The sequence below is a fragment of the Anolis carolinensis genome, chromosome 1 (genome assembly GCF_035594765.1).
Source record: "Anolis carolinensis isolate JA03-04 chromosome 1, rAnoCar3.1.pri, whole genome shotgun sequence".
NCBI classification, from domain to species: Eukaryota; Metazoa; Chordata; class Lepidosauria; order Squamata; family Dactyloidae; genus Anolis; species Anolis carolinensis.
The window spans coordinates 226,413,870-226,426,156 of NC_085841.1; the positions used below are offsets into that span (position 1 = coordinate 226,413,870).

The window sequence follows — 12,287 nt, forward strand, 5'->3', positions numbered from 1 at the left end:
TGGTAGCCCTCACAGCCCCAAGGATCCTGCCCATGTCTTCAGGGTGAACAAGCTGGAATGAATCTCACAAAATCTGACAGACAGGTGTCTCGGTTACCTCCTCTGGCATTGCATCTAAACTGGTATCCAAGTCGGAACATATCCGAGTGACTTTGTCTGCAAAATGGTGCACTGAGTTGCTGTCAGAACCCTGGCAGCAGAGCACCAATAACCTTACACAGAGGCCAGTCTCTATCTAATATCTTTATTAAAGAAATATATAAAATCAATAAAAACAAGTGAAGAATATAGTTCAGAAGCAGACCTTTCAAATGAGTTCAAATATAGTCCAAAAATGTATAGTCCAATAAATGATATTAGAGTTCAAAGTTTTAATCCACTTGACCGAAACACACACTTTGCCAAGCAATAGTGTGGGGAAATAACAGAGTCTTAGAGTCCAATGAAGCTTGACAACAAGGCTGGAAATAAACTTGATTCTTGGCTAGATCCGTGACTGGAGACAAGGCAAACATGAAGCATGAAACAGAGTCCGTGGTAAAACCGTGAGACAGGGCAAGGCTTGAAGCTTGATCCGGGAAGCAAGGAACTGGGATTACGAAGTCCACACACGATCTCTCTCCTCAAGCTGATCAATTGACTCCGCAAAGAATCCCTCGCGCCAAACACCTATATTGGGTCTCGTTTTCCCGCCAACAGAACTCTTTCCCTAGAGAACGAGAAGCAAAACCCAACTCTGTCCAGATGCATGACTCCTTAGAATTTCCCAAGGGAAGCAGACCTAATCAGCCATTTGTTTGGCAGCGATTCTTAGACTTCTCCGATTAGCTTCCCTGACTTCCCTTTCTCTAGAATAAATTTCCTTCCTGGGAAACGGAGGGGAGTTCTGCCCAAGGCCTGTTTGGCTGAATTCTTGTGGGCAAACATCAACATCCTGCAGGTGAAGAGACTCCAGTTCTTGTTGAACCGGCGAAAACCCCATGTTTTCATCTTCATCTGCCACAATAGTACTAGGAACAGGACTACAAGGCCCATGAGTCATCACAGTTGCCGAGTTCTCAGAGAACTTCCCCACCTCAAGGGGGTGAAGGAGCTCCCCGACAACCCGGAACAACTCTGATGGTCTATTAGTTGCAGACGCTATGTGGACAGTAGTGAAAGCCTTCCTGGCTGCCTACAAAGCCACGGAATAGGCCTTAATTGCGGCTCTAGCCCGTGCTCGGTTGGAGACGCTATGAGTTTTCCTCCAGCGGCACTCTAGTCCTCTTCTCATGCATTTCATCACAGCCAGCTTCTCAGAGAACCAAGGAGCTGAAGTAACTCTACACACTGAGAGAGGATGCTTGGGGGCGATCATGTCTAATGCCCTGAGCATCTCGCCATTATAGCAATCCACCAGGACGTCAACAGGAAGATCCCTAAGAAACCTCAGGAAACCATCCGGATCCACTAGTCTCCTGGGGCGGACCATCTTAATCAGTCCTGCAGAGGTTGGAAGTCGTGGTCAGTCTTAAACTGATCATATGATGGTCGAACCATGACAATGGAAGAATGTTTTGAACTTCCACTCCAACCAATCCATCTGCCACAAGACTAGATCGAGTGTATGCCCCACCTGATGAGTGGGCCCCGATATTATTTGGGACAGCCCCATGGTCGTCATGGCAACCATGAAATCTTGAGCTGCACCTATTTGGGTAGCCTCCACGTGGATGTTGAAATCTCCCACACTACCAAGCACTGGGAGGCCAGCACCACACTCGAGACCAGTTCTGCTAGCTTCGTCAGGGAGACTCCTGTGTTGCGGGATGGACGGTACACCAGCAGAATCCCCAAGCTGTCCCGGGTACCCAACTTCAAGTGGACGCACTCGAATCCAGAAAATTGTGGAACAGTGCACCTGACCAGCGAGATGGACTGCCAAAAGACCACCGCAACCCCTCCTCCCTGCCCCCCTGACCTGGCCTGCTGGTGCACCCCGAAACCCGGAGGAGACAGCTGGGAGAGGTTATATAGGGAGATCCTAGGGATAAAACATAGGACCTTCTGCATGTTGAGCATGTATATTTACTACTGAGCTATAAAACCTTCAATGAAGCAAGAACAATTGACTTGTATAGCAGTAGCTGGCAATTATGTTGGGGAGGCAAAGTCTGCCATTTTCTGTAGGTGAAACCAGTCTCGACAGTTAGAACTGATGTGATGCCATTTATTTTTCCTGGTTCCAGCCAATTTCTGACCATTTGGAGGGTGGTGGTGTGGTGGGAAGAGCAAACATATACAGAGCAGTTTTGTGGTCATTTTGAGGGATTTGTCTATCATTTTGGCCATTAGAGGCCATTTGGTAGATCCGAGGGCTTTGCAGACTATACTGGGGGAATGGGGAGCACAAAATGTGGTAGCTAGTGGGTTGTTTATGGACTGTATGGCTGTTGTGGTCTCTTCAATGGCCTCATCTATTCAGCCATATGATGCAGTTTGAAAGTACGTTGTAGTCAGTGAAGGCTCATATAATCCAGTTAAACTCCAATATTTACTTTATTTGCACATAATATGTTAGTGTGTAGTGTTCTTTTTTTGCTGTGTGACACCCCCTCCCCACTGTTATGTTAGACTATAATTGGGAAACTGGCTTTATTAATGATTGTTTAAAGTGCTTCAGATTTTCATTATTAATGCTGTTGCTATGACTACCCTTGGTGTAGTTCAGTACCTTGAGTTGAGGTACAATGATCCATGCCAAATAGACAACAAACACAGCACTTGATGAAGAAATATGCTGAAACAAAGTAATGGTGCATACAGTATAATCTTTTGGTTTTTTTATTCATTTATTTAATTGTTTGCCTTGACAGTATGAAAATAGGCCAATTTATTATGAATATTTGAAATATGTAGAGGACAGGTCCACCAGGTTGTAGAATTCTACCCCTTGTATGTGTGTTTGCGAACAACACAAAAATGTGTGTGAGTGTGTACATTACTAGTTCTTATTCTATTGCTCTGACATTTCATTGTATTTATGCCAAGAGTGGAGCCCCTGGTGGCACAGTGGATTAAACCGCTGAGCTGCTGAACTTGCTGACCGAAAGGTCAGCAGTTCGAATCCAGGTAGAGGAGTGAGCTCCCACTGTCAGCTCCAGCTTCTGACAACCTAGCAGTTCGAGAACATGTAAATGTGAGTAGATCAATAGGTATCGCTCAGGCGGGAAGACAATGGTGCTCCATGCAGTTATGCCAGCCACATGACCTTGGAGGCATCTACCAACAACGCCGGCTCTTTGGCTTAGAAATGGAGATCAGCACCACCTCCCAGAGTAGGACACGACTAGACTTAATGTCAGGGGGAAACTTTTACCTTTACCTATGACCAGAGCATAAGAAAAGTCATCCTTGCTTTGTAGGTTTGGAACTTCCAGTGCTACAATGATGTGTCACCCCTGCAAGAAACACGTCCTAGCAGCTGTTGGACCCATTGCCATTGCATGTTATACCTCACTAGGACACAGGAGAGAGCCTTCTCGATGGCTTCTCCCAAGTTACTGATCTCCCTTCCATGAGAGGTTTGGTTGCTCTCCTCTCTGCTCTCTTTGTACTTTATATTTTAGGGAAGCCTTTGGTTTCTAATCTGTTGCAGCAGATTAAGACATGTGTTCTTTATCTGTGTTTTATTGTGCTGTAAATGAGTGTTTCAAAATGTGTTTAATGGAAGGGTGGTATTTGATTATTTTGTTTCAATTGCATTTTAGATGTATATTATTTTTGATGTTGTATGATGTTTTGAATCAAAATGGTGAAATTACCAATATTACCTGATAACTTGCATGGACCCTACAGAAATATTGGTGCAGAATGCACATTGCAAAGATGCAAATTCTAATACATATGGTTAAAATTCAATGTCTTCCATATTTCACAAGCCTCCAGAAAGCTATGACTATCTAATATCTATATGTATTTTAGGGCATATTCTAGACTCAACAAGCAGGAGTTATTTGAATAAAATCTCTTAAAATTGCCTTTTGAATGATTAACCATAAGCCAGGGTGCCTTGAAATCTAAAAACATAGGAAAAGGGAGGGGAAAAATCCATACAGCCTCTGTCTAGAGCTGTTAGTGGTTAGAATAGTGTACAAATATTTATGAAAGATAAAAGAAGGCTGTTTTGGTTATAAAATCCCAGTGGGATAGATTTGGCCAGTATGATTTAAAAAGTAATTACTTTTTTAGTAAAGAAAATGAGTGTGTTGCAGGAATGAGCTGAGAATATTTCAATCAATCAGCTAATCAATCATAGTTGTATGATGTGGGGAAAAAAGGAATCAGATTCTCCTCTCCGCCATTACAACACGGGTTATTTGATTACTTTGGTTGGCTGCAGATGCAGGTCAGCTTGTGCGTCATATATAGAATGCAGTGGTGCATGGTATGGTAATGTCCACAAATACAAAATTGCCAAATCTTGGAAGATGAGTGCGCGAATAAGAGCTGCTAGCCAACAGGTTGAAAGATGAATGCCTTATGTCTCACTATGAGGATGGAAAGAGTAGAAGACGTCTATTGCTTCTCTAACATGGGTTGGTTATTTGTTTGTTAGTTTATGTTGTTCATATGAAACTCTATACAGTACAGGTAGTCCCCAAGTTATGAATAAAATATGTTCTGTAGGTTTGTTCTTAAGTTGAATTTGTATGTAAATTGGAACAGGTGCATTTTTAAGTGTCATTCTAGCCTAGTGGTTCTCCATCTGTGGGTGCCCAGGTGTTTTGGCCTACAACTCCCTGAAATCCCAGCCAGTTTACCAGCTGTTAGGATTTCTGGGAATTGAAGGCCAAAACATCTGGAGACCCACAAGTTGAGAACCACTGCTCTAGCCATACACACACACACACACCTTGGATAGCATAGGGAAGGGTTAACACCTCTGTGGCGTTTGTTTTGCTGCCTGTGCCCCTGCCTTGATATTCTAGATCAGTGATTCTCAACCTGGGGTCCCCAGATGTTTTTGGCTTACAACTCTCAGAAATCCCTTCCAGTTTACCAGCTGTTAGGATTTCTGGGAGTTGAAGGCCAAAAACATCTGGGGACCCCAGGTTGAGAACCACTGTCCTAGGTTAAATGGCTGTGTGGAAGGGCCCAATATCTTCACCACCTGCCAGCTTTTAAATGGAGAAATATATTAACATACCTGCTATAATGCTCCTCTCTTTCCTGAGGATCAGCACCCACCAGTCTTTCAATGTTAGCATTTCACTGGAAGTGAAAGTATGGCAAACAAACCTGTAACCTGAGTTTTTCAACAACAGCTTTTTCTCTTACGTTTCTAAACATTCAAAACAAATACTAAAAATAAGTCAGTTGTCGACATTTTGCTTGGACTCACAGACAGAAACTTTATTGCTGAAATTAACTTAAGTTGGAAAGTATGATTTCCATGTTGTTAATTCATAAAGAGTGCCTAGGGATTTATGAAGCATTGAATGCTTTAAAATTGCTGAAATATCTGATGTGAAAATGAGCTATGGAATATGCTAGTGCTGGTTATATAACTATTTGCATTCTCCACCAGACTGGTGAGATGATAGCTGGCTGTTCCATCCAAATGTGTATATTTAACATAAAATATTCAGAAACAGGGTAATAAATGCATGCACAGAGCAACCTCATATATGGCTGTTCAGAAGTAAATACCAGTGTGCCAGTTGGGTTTGCTCCCAGGAAATATAATGCCACATGTAAGTTTTTAATGCAAACAATGAGTGAGATCCACAAACAAATTCTGGCAGTGGTTTCGTTCCATGTGGAACAAGTTTCTAGCAAATCGAAAGCCCATTTGTGACAAGCTCCAAATTACTTTGATTCTAAGGCAAGAGATGAGTTTGAAGTATCAAATAACTCATCTGAATGATGTGGAGCTCATCAAAATTCTAGATTTATAATAGTGAATATGAACATGGTCTATATTAGGAGAGGGGCAGAATGATGAAGGCACGTTATGGTTGTTGTAGAAACAGCAATGTTGGGTTGTCCCCATGTCAACAGATCTCTTGAAATGACATAGAGCAGTGGTTCTCAACTTGTGGGTCCCCAGGTGTTTTGGCCTACAACTCCCAGAAATCCCAGCCAATTTACCAGTTGTTAGGATTTCTGGGAGTTGAAGGCAAAAACATCTGGGGACCCACAGGTTGAGAACCAGTGACATAGAGTATTCTGTGGTGAGTTCTAAATTCAGAGACATTGTGGATTGCAATTCAAACTCAAGTATTTCTCCTGGAAACTGGGCTTCAATATGAATGGAGCAGCTCCATTCAGAGGAGGATGTCAACAGAATGGCAAATCCACTCTGGATTTTAGTCTGAAAGTAGATGTCTATTTTGGACTGTGTGTTTCTGATGCACATAGTGTTTTCTTCAGAAAACTCTGTAATCTCCTGTGTACCTTAGGCAGGGCCGGTTGTTTCTACGAGGCCGCTGACGCGGCCGCCTCGGGCGCTGGCCGCTAGGGGCGCTGTCGAGGCGTCGACAGCGGCCCGTAGCGCCACCGACGCCTCCGGTGTTGGCGCGGGGCTTCAATCCCCGCGCCCACGCCAAACCGCTACAAGCAGATAGGCCATTTTGCCCTTAGTCTACAAACTAAGGGCAAAATGGCCTATCTGTGCTGTGCGCATGCGCACAGCCAGATAAGCCATTTTGCCCTTAGTTTGTTGACTAAGGGCAAAATGGCCTATCTGTGCTGTGCGCACGCGCACAGCACAGCTAGGCCATTTGGCCCTTACTTCCTGGTCGCGGCCGCCGGGCGATCGGCGGCCACGACCAGGAAGTAAGGGCCAAATGGGCTATCTGTGCTGTGCCCGTGCACACAGCACAGATAGCCCATTTGGCCCTTACTTCCTGGTCGCGGCCGCCGATCGCCCGGGCGATCGGCGGCCGCGACCAGGAAGTAAGGGCCAAATGGCCTAGCTGTGCTGTGCGCGTGCGCACAGCACAGATAGGCCATTTTGCCCTTAGTCAACAAACTAAGGGCAAAATGGCCTATCTGGCAGTTGTTGACCCGTGCGCACAGCCCAGATAGCCCATTTGGCCCTTACTTCCTGGTCGCGGCTGCCGATCGCCCGGGCGATCGGCGGCCGCGACCAGGAAGTAAGGGCCAAATGGCCTAGCTGTGCTGTGCGCGTGCGCACAGCACAGCTAGGCCATTTCGCCCTTAGTCAACAAACTAAGGGCAAAATGGCCTATCTGGCACTGCGCATGCGCACATCCCTGATTCCAGTATTCCTTAGTCTTAGCAGATTTTGTCAGTCAGAACCTGCTGGAACGGATGAAAACAATCCCAGGAGTTTGCTGCTTTGTTGGATATGCTCTCTCCCACATACTTATCAAACCCTTTAGTTGTAAAGCCTTGTATTGTAGAATTCATGACTAGATGTGTGTATGTGTGGGATCTGACTTCTATTCAAGTCAGGCAATATCAGAGCCTGCATCATTCAAATAGTGTGTGCTCAAAGGCTGTTTCCTCTGACATCTCCCCATCCCTGATTAGGACCACAGTAAGGTGGAGGGACATGCTGTGACTATAATATAGCAGCTTCTAGCATGGAGAATAAATTCTTGCTGTGCCCTGTCAGCCCAGATAATAATAAGCATTAAATGACTGAAGAAATTGGGATGCATAAACCTCCCACACAGCCTGCTAAGAATTGCTTTCAAGGAAGGATGCCAAGAGAAATTGTTTCAATTCCAGATGCACAATCATATAAATTGTGCTGGTTCTATCATGCACTTGATTAAAATACTGGTTTCTCTGACATTCCCCCCTCCCCTTAAATGTAAGAAGCACAATCTCTAAAGCAGCTTCTTTGAGAGTAGTTTCTCACTGGTCAATTTTACATTGGCATCTGAGAATTGAAGTATCCATCTGCATATAAATGGCCAAGGAGGGGTCAAAGTGAAGGTCTAATTTTTTGTAGGACTTTAACAACTGATTAAAGTTGGTGTCTATAAATAGGTTGTCACGAGCAGGTGTTGGGAGGAGAATGTAAGGGTTTGGAGTACACCTTGGCACTCTTGGTGAAGGATGGTTTATTTAGGTACTGGGGCTAACCTGGAGTTTGCTCTCTTCTATAAAGTCCTCAGGCTTGGGTTAGAGGGCGTTGGATTGGCCTTCCAGTAAATGGATCCTAAGATAAGCATCCTATAGCATTGGATTACCCTTGGAGTCAGGAGTTTCACCCAATGGAAGGCTAACGAAATGGTTGTAGGTTTATGCCTGGCCTCAATGGGACCAACATGTTTAGCCTGCAGAAGAGAAGGCTAAGAGGAGACATGATAGCCATGTACAAATATGTGAGGGGAAGTCATAGGGAGGAGGGAGCAAGCTTGTTTTCTGCTGCCCTGCAGACTAGGACACGGAACAATGGCTTCAAACTACAGGAAAGGAGATTCCACCTGAACATCAGGAAGAACTTCCTCACTTTGAGAGCTGTTCGGCAGTGGAACTCTCTACCCCGAGCTGTGGTGGAGGCTCCTTCTTTGGAGGCTTTTAAGCAGAGGCTGGATGGCCATCTGTCGGGGGTGCTTTGAATGCGATTTCCTGCTTCTTGGCAGGGGGTTGGACTGGATGGCCCATGAGGTCTCTTCCAACTCTACTATTCTATGATTCTATGATTCTGTGAACATCAGGTTGCTCTGCCCTCTTTGCTCTTTTCCAGGCACACCACATGATGCATCTACATCTACACTATAGAATCAATGTAGTTTGATTCCACTTTCAATGCCATTGATCAGGGCAATAGAATCATAGAATTGTTTGTTGAGGCACCAGCACTGTTTGGCAGAGAAGGCGAAAGACCTCATAAAAGTACAATTCCCATGTTTCAATAGCATTGAGCCAGGACAGATGCAATGATGTCAAACTGCATTAATTCCATAGTGAGATGCACTCTTAAATATGTCAAAGTTTTCATAAAGTGCCCCTTGTTTAATCCAATTCTCTGTGTCTGATCTTGTTGTTTCAGGGCTGATCTTCAAAGAAATACACAGTTTTGATAATTAGGATTTCTCTGACTGAGTTTTATAAGACTGGAATTCATCTATATAAAAATGTCTGTTCATAAAAGCAAGCAATTCAGATTATTGCCAAAGGTGTTTCCAAGCCAAGCAGGTGATCGCCTTTCTATAAGCCTTCTGATTGTGACTATAGATGGTTGTTGCTACTTGTAAGCTTATCAATGTGTGTAATGATGTAGGAGAACAACATGTAGCTTTCAGTCACATAATAAGGCAATTTAACCACAAATATACACCGCTAAATACAGTAGAGTCTCACTTATCCAACATTCGCTTATCCAATGTTCTGGATTATCCAATGCATTTTTGTAGTCAATGTTTTCAATATATCGTGGTGTTTTGGTACTAAATTGGTAAATACATTAATTACAACATAGCATTACTGCGCATTGAACTACTTTTTCTGTCAAATTTGTTGTATAACATGATGTTTTGGTGCTTAATTTGTAAAATCATAACCTAATTTGATGTTTAATAGGCTTCTCCTTAATCTCTCCTTATTATCCATCATATTCGCTTATTCAACGTTCTGCAATCAGAAGGGGAAAGGATTCCTTGTAGCCATATAGAGTAAAGATTTTCCCCAGCTTCCAGCTGCATTGTGATATAGGGTGACACAATTTTAACTGCCCTGGCTCAATGCTATGGAATCTCGGGAGTTTTAGTTTGGTGAGGCACCAGCACTCCTTGGTAGAGAAGGTTAAAGAACTTGTAAAACCACAACTCCCATGATTCCATAGCTTTGGGTCATGACAGTTTAAGTGGTTTCAAACTGTATTAGTTCTACAGTGTAGATGCAACCATAGCTTCTGCCCATCCCACATTGATGGCTACAGGGATTGTCTGAAGAGGAGGCCATTTCCCAAATGCAGGAGGTAGACATTTGGAAGAATGCAGGGGGAAAACTTAAACATCTAGCTCCCCTCAGTTTAATCCACTGTAGTCTTCTCTTTACTCTCTCCCTCTGTTTCTCTCACTGTGATGTATAGCTTTAAATGTACAGGTAGACTATAATCCTAAATGTTGGCTATAGCTATCAGATCCCTTATTTCTGCAGCATCCCATATTTTGGAGACCATTATTTAAAAGATTATCCCATATTTGAGATGGTAAGTGCACCAAATTTCACAGAACAAAAAACACTTCTCCACTTCCTCACTGAGTGCTAAACTTTTCATTTTGTAAAACTTTGAACTGCCTCTTGAAAGTACCAAGGCAAGAAAGAGTCAATGAAGAAGATACAGAGTTCTTTGGAAATAATGGCCCAACACTTTCAAGAAAGAACATTAAAGTGCACTTAGCCGGTAAAGAGAAAACATCTTGTATAGTGTTTTCAATGACATAGGAAAGAAAAAAACCCAAACAAATGTACATGTCTATTGCCACAATTAAAATTGTTATATTTACCCTGACTTACGGTATGTGTGATGGTAAGTAACCTACTTTATCGCTTGTACTTACTTGACATGGTGTTTATTATGAAGCAGCTTTGACCTACACAGAACAAGTGAAAGGAATTCAGTTCCCATTTCATGATAGAACAAATGGAGTTGTTTCCAGAATCTTCCCCTTCCTTCTCCATTATATCCTTTATTCAGTTAGTTAGTTATGGTTTCTTCAGTGCCACTCCATCATTGCAATTCCCTAGGCAAAGTAAACAAAACAGGTTAAAATACAATAAGCTATAAATGTACACAATAAGCTATAAATGTACACTATAAATGTACGCATTTGTAATAGAGTCACCTTTTTTTGGAATCTGTGGTTTGATCTTGGCAATCTGCAGCTGCCATATCCTGCAATAGAAAGTAATCCCTGTCCATATTTTTATTAGCATCTGTTTCTGATCTGTGGGTCAGAAGTATTCCGAGAAGCATCCTACATGAGCTTATGGACTAGGCCAGTGGTTCTCAACTTTTGGTCTTCCATATGTTTTGGATATCAGTTCCCAGAAATCCCAGCCAGTATGGTAATTGTTCAGGATTTCTCAAATATCTAAAACACCAAAGGCTGTTCTAGACAAAGGAGAGCAACTACATGCGGACCACAGGGCATTTCTCCCCAGATCCCTATCCACGTACAACACCCCTCACAGCAAGCTCAGAATAACCCTATTTTCCATGCAAGTCCTTCTCAAAATGGGGGCAGGAAGTAACCATTTTGAGAAGGATTTCAGAAAGAATTTGGGGGAGTATAGGGTTCTAAGGCAGTTGTGCAGAGAGGGTTTTTGTATGTGTTTTCATGCATTTGGGGAGCCTTCTGAATGATTTTCACCCAAACCTGCCTAAAAATGATAACATTTAAAGGGGGTGGATGGGAGCTTTGGATGACCTGCATGGGGTTTTAGGGACCAGAAATGTCTGGTTCAGGGGCCAGCATAGTATCTGTGACTGCACTTTGCCCACCCTTGATCTAAACTCTGCACCAGTCTATGTTGTGGGTTCTCCAGTGATGTTTTTTCAATCCTTCATCCCAACATCGTATTACTTTTCAAAATCAAAAGTCAACTTCTGTCCTATTCTACTTGGGTTTTATTTTGCTATTTTTGTTTTTAAAATTTTTGGCTGTCTATGCAGTCCCCAGAAGGTTCCAGTGTCAGAAAATTAATCTCTGATCCCACTCCAACTACAATTTTCTATTATGATCACAAAATACATATATAAACAGTAACATACCTTTGCAGTTATATGGATTATTCTGTTCTTTGTTTTCATTCTTCTTTTCATAATCTCTGATGGCGTCTAGCAACTTAGGTGATCATGAGAGAATGAGTAAATCCATCAGTTCCTCCTCCTCTGTACTGCAGCCTTCCCCACATCTGCCTTGGTGCTCCATCCTACAGAACAGATGATAGTTGGAGGTGCTAAAGCTTGGGATTTGATTTTACCATTCCCCACATTTGTATTAGCAATTACTTTAGAACAACAAAACAAAAACAGTGCATTTGAGCACATGATGAGTAACACATGTATATGTTTATTTTTAAAAGCCTTCAGAATAGAAATATGACCCCAGAAAAGCAACCTGCTCTCCTAACCCACTATTGTTAATATTAAATCATAAAGAAAGGATGTTGTTATACCCTCATTTCCCCCCAAGTAACATGTTATTTCCTAGAGATTGTAGGGATTTTTGGTGTTGGATGCCTTCAAATAGTTTCTGACCTATGGTGACCCTAATGCGAACCTATCACAAGATTTCTGGGGCTGAGTGTATTGCCCA

At 42.8% G+C, this 12,287-nt stretch overlaps 1 long non-coding RNA gene across 1 annotated transcript; it reads right to left on the reverse strand.

The window, feature by feature from the left end:
• Positions 1-228: 228 nt before the first annotated feature.
• Positions 229-12,084, reverse strand: LOC134294774 (uncharacterized). The gene is made up of 4 exons (XR_010001470.1): positions 11,741-12,084; positions 10,527-10,709; positions 5,189-5,253; positions 229-709 (listed from the first exon to the last, which is right to left on the reverse strand). It is a non-coding gene; the product is annotated as an uncharacterized LOC134294774 (long non-coding RNA).
• Positions 12,085-12,287: the final 203 nt, after the last annotated feature.